Source organism: Diaphorina citri, unplaced genomic scaffold, assembly GCF_000475195.1.
Source record: "Diaphorina citri unplaced genomic scaffold, Diaci psyllid genome assembly version 1.1 scaffold271, whole genome shotgun sequence".
Taxonomy (NCBI): Eukaryota; Metazoa; Arthropoda; class Insecta; order Hemiptera; family Psyllidae; genus Diaphorina; species Diaphorina citri.
In genome coordinates, this window is record NW_007377708.1 from 35246 (window position 1) to 51874 (window position 16629).

The 16629-nt window shown below is 36.7% G+C and overlaps 1 pseudogene; it reads left to right on the forward strand.

Annotated features, from left to right (window-relative positions):
• Positions 1 to 1176: 1176 nt before the first annotated feature.
• Positions 1177 to 16141, forward strand: LOC103506895 (annotated as a pseudogene).
• Positions 16142 to 16629: the final 488 nt, after the last annotated feature.

Consider the following 16629-nt stretch of genomic DNA (forward strand, 5'->3'; position numbering starts at 1 on the left):
TAATCACGAGAGACTTGTTCTGTTTCGTAGAAATCACTGTCAAGGGAGTGGCCATGACCAAAGAAACACAAAATGTTAACTTGACTTGGCTTTGGTTTATTTTGGTAGACAATAGGTGGCTAAACAGAAGTAGACAGGCATTAGGTATTAGCATTCATTGTTAACTTGACTTGGCTTTGGTTTATTTTGGTAGACAATAGGTGGCTAAACAGAAGTAGACAGGCATTAGGTATTAGCATTCATTAATTTTCTGGCAGTGAATATGATCAGGTATCTGCCTATTTCCTCTTTTCACTTTCAACAGGCATGCTCCTTAAGGCCAGCATTCAATTCTATGTTGGCACACTATAATAAATAATAATAAAAAATAAAAATTTAGTGATGTGTGCTCTTCGGATCTTCATTGTTTCTTCCCTTCTTGAAATTAATTTTGGATTAGTTAAAACAAGAATAAGTGCGTGACCAAAGAAACACAAATGTTAACTTGACTTGGCTTTGGTTTATTAGACAATAGGTGGCTAAACAGAAGAAGACAGGCATTAGGTATTAGCATTCATTAATTTTCTGGCAGTGAATATGACTAGGTATCTGCCTATTTCCTCTTTTCACTTTCAACAGGCATGCTCCTTAAGGCCAGCATTAAATTTAGTGATGTGTGCTCTTCGGATCTTCATTGTTTCTTCCCTTCTTGACATCAATTTTGGATTAGTTAAAACAAGAATAAGTGCGTCCATTAAAAACAAAACTAGTGGAAGTGAACATTGCTTCCGAAGTGTTTTTAGTTTCTACGATAAAATCTTTCAATTTAACAGCAACCGTGCCTCCATCGTTTTGTAGTAGTCTTTATTATATCCATTTCATTATAAAAACTTGATCAAGATTAATCACACCTTAATTTCAGTGATGGATTGTCGTGGCTTGATTCATGCCTGGAGATGAAGCAATGTGAGGTAGGTTCTCCAACTTCAGACAAACTTGTGAAGGCATTATCAAATTTGGATATTTTTTTTCTTCTTTTGATTTTGTCTAATCACCAATACATGGGCAATTATTAGGCAACCTTGTGTCTGGGCCGGGCTATTCTTCTCTAAAGTGCGCGCTATTCAGTCTCGTGTGCCATCTGCTAGTGCTGTCAGTGGCACACGCTCAGTCTCAATTATTTCGTACGGAGTGCGCGCTATTCAGTCTCGTGTGCCATCTGCTACTGCTGTCAGTGGCACACGCTCAGTCTCAATTATTTCGTACGTTCATTAATATGGTTTCAAAAGATGCAATTTTAACGCCGTCCAACATCGTTCAGGATACCAAAATATTTGAGAAGGAATATGATTTCATCGTGATTGGTGCCGGATCGGGTGGTTCTGTTATTGCAAACAGACTTACCGAAAATCCCAACTGGACAGTCCTCCTGTTGGAAGCGGGAAGGGAAGAGTCCCTGCTGACAGATGTCCCTCTGTTTGTAAGCTACATGGTTGATACCGACTTCAATTGGGGCTACAAAACAGAAAAGGACGAGAGATTTTGTCGCGGTATGTCAGATCAAACATGTAACTGGCCCAGAGGAAAAGCCATGGGAGGTACCAGTGTCATCAATTACATGGTGTATTCGAGGGGTGTCCCTCAGGACTTTGATAATTGGGAGGCTTTGGGTAACCCTGGATGGAGCTATCGCGATGTTTTACCATACTTCAAAAAGTCTGAAGATATTTCTGTATCCAGATTGAAAGGATCCCCGTACCATGGTATTGGAGGCTATCTGAAAGTAGAACAAACCTCCTGGAGAACCCCCCTGTCTGCAGCCTTCTTGGAAGCCGGTTCTGAGTTAGGATATGACCAAGTAGATCATTGTGAAAACCCAATAGGATTTTCCTATGTCCTGGCTAATAAAATCAGGGGAGCAAGGCAAAGTGCATCCAAAGCGTTTATTCGCCCAATCAGGAAACGTCATAATTTGAAAGTAGCTAAGGAAGCCAGGGTTACCAAAATATTAATTGATCCCATCACGAAGAGGACATATGGCGTGGAATTTTCCAAAAACAGAAAGTCATACACTGTCAAATGCAGGAAAGAAGTTATTCTTAGTGCTGGGACTTTGAATTCTCCTCAGCTTCTGATGCTGTCTGGCGTAGGCCCTAGACCACATTTAGAAGAATTGAATATTCCTGTGATTCAAGATTTAAAGGTCGGTTATAATATGCAGGATCACTTGTCTATGGCTGGCTTAGTGTTTCTAGTGAATAGTTCAGTCACTATTGTAGAAAGCAAATACACCAAACCTCGCTATCTCATGGATTTCTTAGTGAATGGTGCCGGACCTCTAACATTACCGGGGGGTGCTGAAGCTTTAGCTTTCTATCCAACCAAATATGCTGAAGACCCAAATCATCCCGATATGGAGATTGTGTTTGGACCTGGAGCACTGACAGGAGATTCAGGGGGGTCCTTGAGGAAAGTTCTCGGAATCAGTGACAAGTTTTACAACAAAGTGTACCGGCCATTTGCCGAAAGGGAAGCATATTCTATTGTGCCTGTCCTCGTGAGACCAAGAAGTCGAGGCTTTGTTAGACTGAGGTCGAAAAATCCATTCCATTTTCCTTTGTTCTATCCAAATTATTTTAATGATACAACTGATCTGTTCGCGATAGTGGAAGGAATCAAAAAAGTAAGTCCGTATTCTGATTACATATTTTTTGCATAGAACCAAAAAGATAGGGCAGGTACCTTCGTACTAAACTATTAGTCTAACTAAAGTACTAACTAGCCACTTAAAAACAGTAATAAAGGGTTATGAATAGATACCTTTAATTAAAAGGGTACCTTACATCTTGACTATTAGTTATTGGTAGATACCTATTCGTAGGTATTTCGCTCACATTGTAATTCGTCAATATTGTGCTGCATCGTATTTTGATTACATATTTTTTGCATAGAACCAAAAAGATAGGGCAGGTACCTCCTTACTAAACTATTAGTCTAATTAAAGTACTAACTAGCCGCTTAAAAACAGTAATAAAGGGTTATGAATAGATACCTTTAATTAAAAAGGTACCTTACATCTTGACTATTAGTTATTGGTAGATACCTATTCGTAGGTATTTCGCTCACATTGTAATTCGTCAATATTGTGCTGCATTAGAGTTTTAGAGAACACTTTGTAAGTTCGGGCAGTCGGGCACATAAAAAAGCTGTTTCTGTTTGCCCAAGAACACATAAAAAGTGTTCTTAGCAACAACATACTCGTTCATTGTGAAATACTTAGGTGCCTACCCTATTGGGATAATAAAGTTGGTAATTTGGTGCAATAAAAAACAAATAAATTTGGTCAATCTTTCAACAAGATTTTTTTTTTAGAGGTTTTGTATAAAAAATTAAACAAAAACTGACCACCATGCCTACCGAAATAAATTACGTTACTAATGCAATACATAGTTGGGTGTTGTTGTTGATGTTGTTGTTGTTGTTGTTGTTGTTGTTGTTGTTGTTGTTGTTGTTGTTGTTGTTGTTAGAGGTTTTGTATAAAAAATTAAACAAAAACTGACCACCATGCCTACCGAAATAAATTACGTTACTTATGCAATACATAGTTGGGTGTTGTTGTTGATGTTGTTGTTGTTGTTGTTGTTGTTGTTGTTGTTGTTGTTGTTGTTGTTGTTGTTGTTGTTGTTGTTGTTTTTGTTGTTGTTGTTGTTGGTGGTGGTGTTGGTGTTGGTATTGTTGTTGGTGTTGTTGTTGTTGTTGTTGTTGTTGTTGTTGTTGTTGTTGTTGTTGTTGTTGTTGTTGTTGTTGTTGTTGTTGTTCTGTTGTTGTTGTTGTTGTTGTTGTTGTTGTTGTTGTTGTTGTTGTTGTTGTTGTTGTTGTTGTTGTTGTTGTTGTTATTGTTGTTGTTGTTGTTGTTGTTGTTGTTGTTGTTGTTGTTGTTGTTGTTGTTGTTGTTGTATTGTTGTTGGTGTTGTTGTTGTTGTTGTTGTTGTTGTTGTTGTTGTTGTTGTTGTTGTTGTTGTTGTTGTTGTTGTTGTTGTTGTCGTTGTTCTTGTTGTTGTTTATCATTTTTGTCAGTAGATGTCAACATCTACTACCATATCATTTTTGATAGGTATATAAGCGGTATAATATTGGAAGTTGTGTTCTTGTATGCATACGTTTAGGCAGCTAAACAGTGAATACACATTACACACCAGAGTGAATTTCGTTAAGTAATTTTCTTTGATTAAGTTCATTACATTGGAGATTAAGTTCATTATTGGCAACTTGAATCATAATTTCATTTGTTTTGAAGATTTCATATCATTTCATTCATTTTCAAAATATGTAAATTAGGTAGATGCCTATCTCTTCTGTAGGTATCTATCTAATATTATGATTAATGTCGTTGATGCAACTCACATATTGAAAATTGAAATAACATTACATACCCAAAACTTGCAAGTCTCTATCTAATATTATGATTAATGTCGTTGATGCAACTCACATATTGAAAATTGAAATAACATTACATACCCAAAACTTGCAAGTCCGATGTTACAAATCTTGTGGCGATGTAATTTAGCCTTGCTTGTTTTTGTAGGTTTAGGGACGTTTTAGGACTTGTAGGTGTTTAAAATACCTACAATACCATACCAGGTAAATACCAGGTATCTATGTATGTATCTAGATCTAGAAGGTACTTGGTAGTTTACATTAGTAATCAATTAATTATGTTCCAAAAATTCAACATTGCGGCAAGCTTACAATATTGTTCCCTTAATTTTGCGTCCATTCAGTCGGGGATTTGTCAAACTGAGATCAAGCAATCCTTTCGACAGTCCAAAATTCTACCCCAACTACTTGAGTGATTCAAGGGACCTTGACGTTCTGATTGAAGCCATCAAAATGGTAAGTGTTTTTTTCCTTTGAAATTTTATAGTTCTTTTCGGTAATATAAGGAAATCGTATGTATGTAGGTAGACCACTACCTACTCAAGTATAGATTTTTTTTTATTTATTATTATTTTTTTCAAAACTAAAGTACCCTACTTTTTGGTACCATTACCTATAGGTAATTAGGTAGGTACTCTCGTGAAAGGTTGTTTTGATCAGTATTTTTTTTGATCCCAGAGTAAGGATGCCCATTTAATGCTGACAAAACCCACTTTGCAGTTTTTCTGCAATTCGAACCAATTCCTGGCTGTTTCGGGTCCCATAAAGTCACCCATTCAAATACCATCCACGCCTAACTTTGGTTAACTCCAATATTCGTTGCGTACGGGTGCATTGGTGCATTCAACTTGCAGCTGTCACAGCCTAAGCCGATTTATAATGTATTCAATTTTCTGAAGATTAGGTAGGTACCAATATTGATACGACTGAATACATAATATGACTTTGAAACAGCGTAAGCATATCAGGCATGTATGTAAATTTTACGAATAAAATTTTAAAATTCCAAACAAGAATTCGGTGGCATTAGTGTTGCGCAACTGTTGCTGGATTGGTATTTGGTATGATAATTTGGTTCTCGTCCGTGCGAGGGTACCTACATCTGTTGTAGGTACACCTAGGTAGGTACATACATCTGTTGTAGGTACACCTAGGTACCTACATCTGTTGTAGGTACACCTAGGTGGGTATCATTGTACAATGTACAGTAGGTATCTACCTGTAGGAACATTAGGAACCTATTTGTTGAATTTCTCTCTTGTAGATATTATTGATTGCTGAAATAGACACCACCCGTTGAACTGTGTACCAGATTTCTCATACATCTGTTGTAGGTACACCTAGGTGGGTATCATTGTACAATGTACAGTAGGTACCTACCTATAGGAACCTATTTGTTGAATTTCTCTCTTGTAGATATTATTGATTGCTGAAATAGACACCACCCGTTGAACTGTGTACCAGATTTCTCAGTTCTTCAAAGTCATCTTCATATTGTTTTACTTTCATAGGTTAATTGTCAGGACTCATGATTATTAATTACTTAATCACATTGTTTTACTATAAGGTAGTGATAAATTAGTAGTGCTAGTTGTATTAGAGATCTACCTACTTGTATATGTCTATAATCTTACTGAATATTCTGCATGATCATAATTATGTAGTTATCTATATCTACATGTAATATGTAACATTTCTCTGTATTTCTTCTGAACTCCTCTTGTACATGAATAACTAATCCAATAAAATTGAGACATTACTAGTAAGTGCATACCTATTCAATCCATTGGTTAATGAGAAAGCCGTTATGGTCATCTGTGTTACTAGAACTGCGGTTACTTTACTTGACATCTAGGTAGGTACCTAACCTAGGGATTTCTAGTAGGTAGATACCTATCTAAATCAGTATAGATACCTATCTATACTGTCTACCGCTTAAATGCCTTAAATCTTAAAAACACATTTTTTTTTTTTATTTTTATTATACATCACTGTTTGGACCCTCGCCCTCCCCCCTCGACAAAATCCTAGATAGGGCCCTGATCTAAGATATTTTTTAGGGCTTGTCCAATTGTCCATAATTTATGCTGAATTATGGGAAGCACGTTGAAAGAAATCGAACGTCCACATGGGCCGGATAAGGAGGAAAATTAGAAACAGATAGGCAGAGATGAGCAGTGGAAATTGAGGCCCAGAAGAGGGGAAAAATGAAACCTTTTTTGGAGGGAAAAATCAAACCCCTTCTTGGAGGGAGAAAATGAAACCGTTTTTGGAGAGAAAAATGAAAGCCCTTTTTTGGAGGGAAAAAATCAAACCCTTTTGGAGCCTTAACAATCCAGATTAGATTTACGAGTAGAGCGAAAAATATTCTCCTAGCCACCTTGGAATGGGTGTTTAGGGTGAGGGCACTTTGTAAGTTCGGGCAGTCGGCCACATAAAAAAGCTTTTTCTGTTTGCCCAAGAACACATAAAAAGTGTTCTTAGCAACAACATACTCGTTCATTGTGAAATACAGGTGCCTACCCTATTGGGATAATAAAGTTGGTAATTTGGTGCAATAAAAAACAAATAAATTTGGTCAATCTTTCAACAAGATTTTTTTTAGAGGTTTTGTATAAAAAAATTAAACAAAAACCGACCACCATGCCTACCGATATAAATTACGTTACTAATGCAATAGTTGGGTGTTGTTGTTGTTGTTGTTGTTGTTGTTGTTGATGTTGTTGTTGTTGTTGTTGTTGTTGTTGTTGTTGTTGTTGTTGTTGTTGTTGCTCAAGACGAATCTGGACCAAATTCACAACAACAACAACAACAAATGATGTGCATTCAAAATGAATATCTCTATCCTCGGTAAATTAGACAAAAATCCATTGATGGAGTATCTTACATCTCCACTAAATAATAGATGAGAGAATCTGACATCTCCACTAATAAAATATGTAGAGCACAAGACATCTCCTCTAATGGAAAATCTGATATCTCCACTAACTGAGGGTTTGCAGGCAGTACATACGAGTACATCCAAAATTTCAAATACATCAGGAGATTTTCTTGATCAGGAGATAAAATGACTGGGACCTTCAAGTTTTATGTGGACTAACCAAAAGAAATGTGAATTCTATATAATTTATTTTGTTCTATGTACAAATATACCTTCATAGCAAAAGCAGGTTGCATGTTATTCTGATATTTATCAGAGGACAAAATCATGTACCTCCTATGTACAAAATATATAGGTACTAAACTACTGAAACGTAAAAAAAACAACAACGCGTACCTAAAAGAACAACAACAACAGAGATTGTTGCCTTTTACAGAATTCAAAATGCTTGAAAAGCTATTGAGAATTGAGGTCCATTACTTCATGTGACTAGATTCTCGATTCTTATTGTGTCATAGGAGAGGTCTATTCTATTCTATTCGCCTTATCTAGCCTCAGATACAGGTTCTTGGCCAAGTAGCTTATGCACATCTATAGTTCTAATACAAAGTAATGGTATTTAAATGCAATTTTATGCATTTTAATTGGCAAAACCACATGTCGTGCATCGCATGCTAGACAAATACCTTGAAGCCGTTCATGTCCGCTTCGCCTTTAATCCCGTTTGAAATATTTATGCCAACAACTTTTCTAGTTTTAGTAATAGGTGTGCGTCATCAAGGTGAACGAACGTTTAATCTTGTAAATATAGGTTTGTAGGTGTCGCTGATACAACTATTTATACTTACTATTAATATCAGGGGTGGCCATAACGTGTGGCTCACAAGACGACCTTGTGCGGTTCTCTAATTATGGTTCATTATCATTACTTCATACTTGTTGAAAAATTTCTCGTCTGGAGCGTAATCAATTAATTATGTTCCGAAAATAATAGAGCCGTTGAAAATAAATGGACAGCCATTTTATGGATAAAGTAGCCAAAGTTGCTTTCCTACCCTGAAACTAGCGTTAGGATCATATCAAAGTCAGCGGATAATAGATCTTTTTTGACCCCAGAGTAAGGATGCCCATTTTTTGCTATCAAAAGTCACCTTGCAGTTTTTCTGTTCGAACCGATTCCTGGCTGTTTCGGGTCCCATAAAGTCACCCATTTAAATACCATCCACGCCTAACTTTGGTTAACTCCAGTATCCGTTGGGTACGGGTGCATTCAACTTGCCAGCTGTCACAGGTTAAGCCGATTTATAATGTATTCAATTTTCTGAAGATTAGGTAGGTACCAATATTGATACGACTGAAATACTGAATACATAATATGACTTTGAAACAGCGTAAGCATATCAGGCTTGTATGTAAATTTTACGAATAAAATTTTAACATTCCAAACAAGAATTCGGTGGCATTAGTGTTGCGCAACTGTTGCTGGATTGGTATTTGGTATGATAATTTGGTTCTCGTCCGTGCGAATCGAATCGGACAATGGTTCAGCTAGTAATTTACGTTCATTAAGTATTATCCACCACCAGGGCCGTTTATAACCTAACAGGACCCCGACAAAGAGGCCCTAGGAACTTTATAAAAGAAGATTATAGTGATAGCGACCCAATCTTCTTGTAAAAAAGTACCTATTTTATTTCCTCAAAAAAAAACCAAAAACCAAAAAAACTGCTGATTCCGGACCCTTCTTAAAAAATCTGTCCCGGGGCAAATGAGATCGACCTCCCTGAGGTCGGACCTGTCCACCCAAGTGGATAGAATAACCTCATGTTCAGTTGCATGGCATTATTATCACCTGAAGAAAAGAGGGAAAAACACAACAGTTGAATTACATAAACCAGAGGCAAATACGATAATCAAGACGAATCTGGACCAAATTCACAACAACAACAAAATAATGATGTGCATTGTGCATTCAAAATGAATACTCTGTCCTCGGTAAATTAGACAAAAATCCATTGATGGAGTATCTTACATAAAATAATGATGTGCATTGTGCATTCAAAATGAATACTCTGTCCTCGGTAAATTAGACAAAAATCCATTGATGGAGGATCTTACATATCCACTAAATAATAGATGAGAGAATCTGACATATCCACTAATAAAATAATTATGTAGAGCACAAGACATCTCCTCTAATGGAAAATCTGATATCTCCACTAACTGAGGGTTTGCAGGCAGTACATACGAGTACATGTTTTACACTGTCCAAAATTTCAAATACATCAGGAGATTTTCTTGATCAGGAGATAAAATGACTGGGACCTTCAAGTTTTATGTGGACTAACCAAAAGAAAGGTGAATTCTATATAATTTATTTTGTTCTATGTACAAATATACCTTCATAGCAAAAGCAGGTTGCACGTTATTCTGATATTTATCAGAGGACAAAATCATGTACCTCCTATGTACAAAATATATAGGTACTAAACTACTGAAACGTAAAAAAAAACAACAACGCGTACCTAAAAGAACAACAACAACAGAGATTGTTGCCTTTTACAGAATTCAAAATGCTTGAAAAGCTATTGAGAATTGAGGTCCATTACTTCATGTGACTAGATTCTCGATTCTTATTGTGTCATAGGAGAGGTCTATTCTATTCTATTCGCCTTATCTAGCCTCAGATACAGGTTCTTGGCCAAGTAGCTTATGCACATCTATAGTTCTAATACAAAGTAATGGTATTTAAATGCAATTTTATGCATTTTAATTGGCAAAATCACATGTCGTGCATCGCATGCTAGACAAATACCTTGAAGCCGATCATGTCCGCTTCGCCTTTAATCCCGTTTGAAATATTTATGCCAAGGGTGGTAGGTGGTCATCTACGTAGGTACATAATATCATGGCCTACAAATTAAAAACTCAACAAGTCAAATTTAAAAAGCCAAAAAGTTGTACTATAGGTACCCTTGAGTCATAATTACCAAACAAACTAGGTATAAACCTCCAAATTTAATGAGACACCTACATGAATTTTACGATGAAAATTGAATCATTCTGATAAAAAAAAATAGGCATATGAATTATACTAATAGATATTAGCAGGAATCTTGAGTAAGAACTTCTTGAGCAAATCTTGACGAAATCATCGAAATTTGCTCAAAAATATGCAAAATTCGCAATTTTATGACCATGTTCTACCAGTGACAAAGGTTAATTTCATCAGGTCGATCAACAAAATTTACCCAACATTGTCAACCAGTTATTTGGACATGGCGACATGGTTTTATGGAAAAGATCTCTTGGTCAACAGCTTATCCGCTCATTAGATGGACTATAGAAAATTTCGCAAGGGTGCTTATTGTAATCACAAAACATGTCAGTCCAGAACTCCAACGCTGTTCAGAGCTTGCGAAATTTATGCACATTTCGTTCTGGGGTGTTGGTAATTAAAGGGTAGCGTTGTAAACGCCAAGAGACGGACAGACGGTTCTGTGTAATACCTGAACTATCTCACCTTTTGTGGGTTACGGTTAATACCTGAGCAAAACAAAAGCTATTGCATAAGATCAAGATGACATCATTTTTTTTTTCTCTTGATCCTAATAGGAAGGTACCTACCTAGGTATCTTCCTTTTGAATTTTATGCCCCATACGATAGTACTGCTTCCTAATAGGTTGCCGTTAGCAACCTACCTACCTACCAACTCCTATATCACAATCATAATAAAGTTACAGTTCCCAATATAGGTACCTAAACAACAAAACAAAAGGTATTGCATAATATGAACATGAGATGACATCAATTTTTTCTGGATCCTAGTAGGTAGGTACCTACATCTGTTTTCATACACTTATAGTATAACTTGTTTTTGTTAAGATTTTTACCATTATTATAAGTACAATTTATTTTTAGAGGTACCTGAGCACTTTAGATACCAACCTTATAGGTATTAAGTACTGGACTTATTTTTTATAACTAGCAATTATGTATAAATATCTACCATTTAACTATATTTTTTTTTTTTTTTAAATACCTCTTTAAGTTACCTACATAAGTTACCTTATAAGTTATTGTGTTTTTCTCTGATTTTCGGTAAGAGGAATGTCATAATTTTAAGCTATTAACTGGGCTATTAGACCCCCATTATCTATTATCATTATTATCTATTCATTATCGGTAATATTGGCCTTGCAATAATATCCTTCAGGACTAGCATATTCTATAATCCCTTGTCCTTCATGACTTTTTGTGTGGACACACCTCAAATTTTGGCTATTTATGGCATATTTTAAAGGTGCTGCATTAAACTGACGACGGCTGACTCCAAGGAAAATGTCGATGTCGGCTGTAATTATTCAAAATCCTAAACCCTCCAATCCTTAGGAACATTGTTTGTTACCGGATAGATGGGTAATGTGTGCCGTTCTTATGATTGTATTGACGTGAAAATAAAGTCACTATTAATGAATTTATTTAATTTTGACATCCTTTGTAAATACTATTTTACTCAGGTTATTTTAATCAATGGATACTTGTAAGTATCCATTGATTAAAATAACCTAAGTAAAATAGTGAAAATAAAGGTCATAATAATAAAAAGGCTCACCTGTTCTCCGCGATAAACCACATATTCGGGAAAGTAAAGGCCGCCTGAGCTAGGTCTACCCATGACAGAGTGATGTCCGGGAGGGGCATGGGCCATCTTGATTGCGTTGAACTGGAGGAAGGATTTGCTGTGATTCGCTGGAATTTTAATTTGAAATGAATTTTCAATTTGTTTAAATTTGTATTGTTTGCAGGCAGTTGAGCTGAGTGAGACAAGAGCCATGCAGAAATATGCAAGCAAATTGTTACCTGTGAAATTCCCGGGGTGTGAGCCATACGAATTTCGCAGTGATGAATATTGGGCGTGCGCTGCCAGACAACTTACCACTAATCTGCATCATCAGGTCAGTACGAGTATAATCTAATTTCTAATATTTCGAGCAGAGAGAGATCTTTGCCAGCCTAGTTAGCTTGGAGGGTAGCGCCTCTGCCTTGTAAGCGCTAGGTCGCGGGTTCGATACAAGGCAGGCGGGCTATCCTCTAAAATATTGGGCTTGCGCTGCCAGACAACTTACCACTAATCTGCATCATCAGGTCAGTACGAGTATAACCTAATATTTCGAGCAGAGAGAGATCTTTGCCAGACTAGTTCGCTTGGAGGGAAGCGCGTCTGCCTTGTAAGCGCTAGGTCGCGGGTTTGATACAAGGCAGGCGTGCTATTCTCCAAGCTAATTATTTCTCCAAGCTCTTGTTTATTGTTCCATAAAATGTAATGTTATTACCAATCAAATATATAAGACCTTGTTTAGACTGCGAGAGTAAAGGGACTTTTCAGTCCTATGCTGGTAGTATAAACAAGGTATATTCTATTCTATTCTATTCTAATTAGACTGGTAGTGTAACTTTAGTGATCCGTTTTAGTCACCTTCTCATCAGCAAAGTGAGTAATACTAACTCACTTGGCGGGTAATGACTAACACCAGGTCACCAGGTAAACCAACAGGACATGAACAATTTGATATGGTCCAGTTGAAAAACAACAACAAACCATTCCAATGTCAACAGAGATCTCGATATCAGAGAGAAAAATAAGTACTACCTAGATAAAATAAGAATCCAGACATAGGTAGCTATTAATATAACATCTGATAGGTAGATGTAGATACTATATGTGTATAGATACCTATCAAATAATAATTTATTAATAACCGTATATATTTAGGTACCTAATTACCTATGAAAATGGTAAATGTGGACATGTAGGTGGTAGGTGGTCATCTACGCACATAATATCATGGCCTATAAGTTAAAAACTCAACAAGTCAAATTTAAAAAGCCAAAAAGTTGTACTAGATACCCTTGAGTCATAATTACCAAACAAACTAGGTATAAACCTCCAAATTTCATGAGACACCTACATGAATTTTACGATGAAAATTGGATTATTCTGATAAAAATTAGGCATATGAATTACACTAATATTAACAAGAATCTTGAGTAAGAACTTCTTGAGCAAATGTTGACGAAATCATGGAATTTGCTCAAAAATATGCAAATTTCGCAATTTTATGACCATGTTCTACCAGTGACAAAGGTTAATTTTATCAGGTCCATCAACAAAATTTACCCAACATTGTCAACCAGTTATTTGGACATGGTTTTATGGAAAAGATCTCTTGGTCAACAGCTTATCCGCTCATTAGATGGACTATAGAAAATTTCGCAAGGGTGCTTATTGTAATCACAAAACATGTCAGTCCAGAACTCCAACGCTGTTCAGAGCTTGCGAAATTTATGCACATTTCGATTCAGAGCTTGCAAAATTTAAGGGTAGCGTTGTAAACGCCAAGAGACGGACAGACGGTTCTGTGTAATACCTGAACTATCTCACCTTTTGTGGGTTACGGTTAAGCTCTGTCCAGACATACCCGTTCCGAGAACGAACATTATCCGTTTATGATAAAATCTGCCCCGGGCGGGAATCGAACCCGCGGCCTAAAGCTTACAAGGCAGTCGCACTACCAACCAAGCTAACGAGACTGGATAAAAAAGCTTTATTCACTTCGTGGCGTTTCATTTGTATCATTGTATCCGAAACTACAAGAACATAAACAACACCTCTGATCCGATGACCATAAGAAGAGTGTGTTTTACCTTCAAATATATAAAATATCGGAATAATTTATTTGTTTTTATTCGGACAAGTACTTTAAGTGGTAGGTAGGTCAAGTAAAAGTTTCGCTCGGAATGCACACGAGGCAAAATATGTACAATGTAATGTAAGTATGTAATATGTACAAGTATGTTTTGTATGTTCAACTAATGTTTATTAACGTTAGGTAGAAAAGTTCAAAGTGATTGTTTTCGCAACTTTTGTATACCCTATAACCTGCCGCTGGGGTGTGGTCAAGACGCCGGTGTGCGTCATCAAGATGAACGAACGTTTAATCTTGTAAATATAGGTTTGTAGGTGTCGCTGATACAACTATTTATATCAGGGGTGGCCATAACGTGTGGCTCGCAAGACGATCTTGTGCGGTTCTCTAATTATGGTTCATTATCATTACTTCATACTTGTTGATGAACGAACGTTTAATCTTGTAAATATAGGTTTGTAGGTGTCGCTGATACAACTATTTATACTTACTATTACTATCAGGGGTGGCCATAACGTGTGGCTCGCAAGACGATCTTGTGCGGTTCTCTAATTATGGTTCATTATCATTACTTCATACTTGTTGAAAAATTTCTCGTCTGGAGCTGAAGATTAGAATTTCCACCCTGAAGGTGTAGACCAAAATTTTCAAAAACTTCGCCTGCGGCGTGGCTCTCCCCGAATCTTCTTTATGGGATTGCCGCTCCCGAAGTTAACGTTAGTGGTCACCCCTGCTTTAGATACTAATAGTACGAGTAAGTACTACTTCTAGTTTGATCGTAAATACCGTATTAAGGTCTTTATCGAGAATTACATGTGGATACATCACTATCACCTTTAAGTTCACACGGAGGTGTTTGTTTACTTTTAATTACTTTTGCGATGCAGTTCACTTGGTCAGTTTGCAGTAATGTTGGAGCCGGAATGATAATGACATTAATAACTATAATAACAGTGCTTATACTGCTCGTAATAGATAGGTAAGAGATCTCTAAATATAGGTATCATCAATATTGATACCTATAATTAACTTAACTAAGCAACCTACGTTTTTTCGGCTCTGCTTGGAGTTCACTCTTTTTCGCCCTAGACACTTATTATTATTATTATTATTATTATTATTATTATTATTATTATTATTATTATTATTATTATTATTATTATTATTATTATTATTATTGTCAAGACGCTCGCCTAGTACTCAGAAAGGAGCAAGTTTGGTCCTAGTCGAGAGGCCGAGAACTCTCCCGTAGTTGTTTTACAAATACAATGCGTCCCAAATGAAAACCATCCGTACACCCTGTATAAGAATACAATTGAATTAAAGTTTCCATTCTCATAAAGATTTGTCCACACATAGCCGACGCCGTCGATCGACGAGGTGAAATTATGTTGTCGAGTCCATCGACGGAGTAGACCATGTGTGGACTTAGCATAACACATTTTCTTTTCCCGTTCTAGGTGGGGACATGCAAAATGGGCCCCGACTCTGACCCAGACGCCGTGGTCGATCCACAACTCAGGGTTCGCGGGATCGATGGCCTCCGTGTCGTGGATGCTTCCATTATGCCTGTGATCCCTGCTGGTCATACGAACGCTGTGGTTTATATGATAGGAGAGAAAGCTGCCGATATGATTAAGCAGACTTGGAACTATGCTTAACACTTCCGGCTCGAGAAGGCGTGGGTCCTGGGTTCGAATACCCGGCAAGGACTGAATTATTGATCTCGTAATTTGTAATTATCTATTTTCTCTCTCTATTTCTTTCCTAAGGCCAGCCACTCACTATCAGGTAGACCTGACAGGTACGGCTGAAAAGGTCCGTCGGTCAGGCATATTCCGTATACCTGACACTAGATGAACACTCACACCATCAGGTAGACCTGACAGGCAGACCTAATCAGATCTACCTGATAATGAGTGGCTGGCCTAATACTCATACACTCATAGTATAACTTGTTTTTGTTAAGATTTTTACCATTAGAATAAGTACAATTTATTTTTAGAGGTACCTGAGCACTTTAGATACCAACCTTATAGGTATTAAGTAATGGACTTATTTTTTATAACTAGCAATTATGTATAAATATCTACCATTTAACTATATTTTTAAATACCTCCTTAAGTTACCTACATAAGTTACCTTATAAGTTATTGTGTGATTCTCTGATTTTCGGTAAGAGGAATGTCATAATTTTAAGCTATTAACTGGGCTATTAGACCCCCATTATCCATCATCATTATTATCTATTAGATTATCGGTAATTTTGGCCTTGCAATAATATCCTTCAGGACTAGCCAGGACTAGCATATTCTGTAATCCCTTGTCCTTCATGACTTTTCGTGTGGACACACCTCAAATTTTGGCTATTTATGGCAAATTTTAAAGGTGCTGCATTAAACTGTTGAATTAGACTTTAGAGTTAGAGGGACTTATCTTCACACTCTAATAACATTATTATGCATTTGTGATTATTAATTACTTAATCACATTGTTTTACCATAAGGTAGTGATAAATTAGTAGTGCTAGTTGTATTAGAGATCTACCTACTTGTATATGTCTATAATCTTACTGAATATTCTGCATGACCCAGCCTGCAGGTAATATGTATGTACCTTCT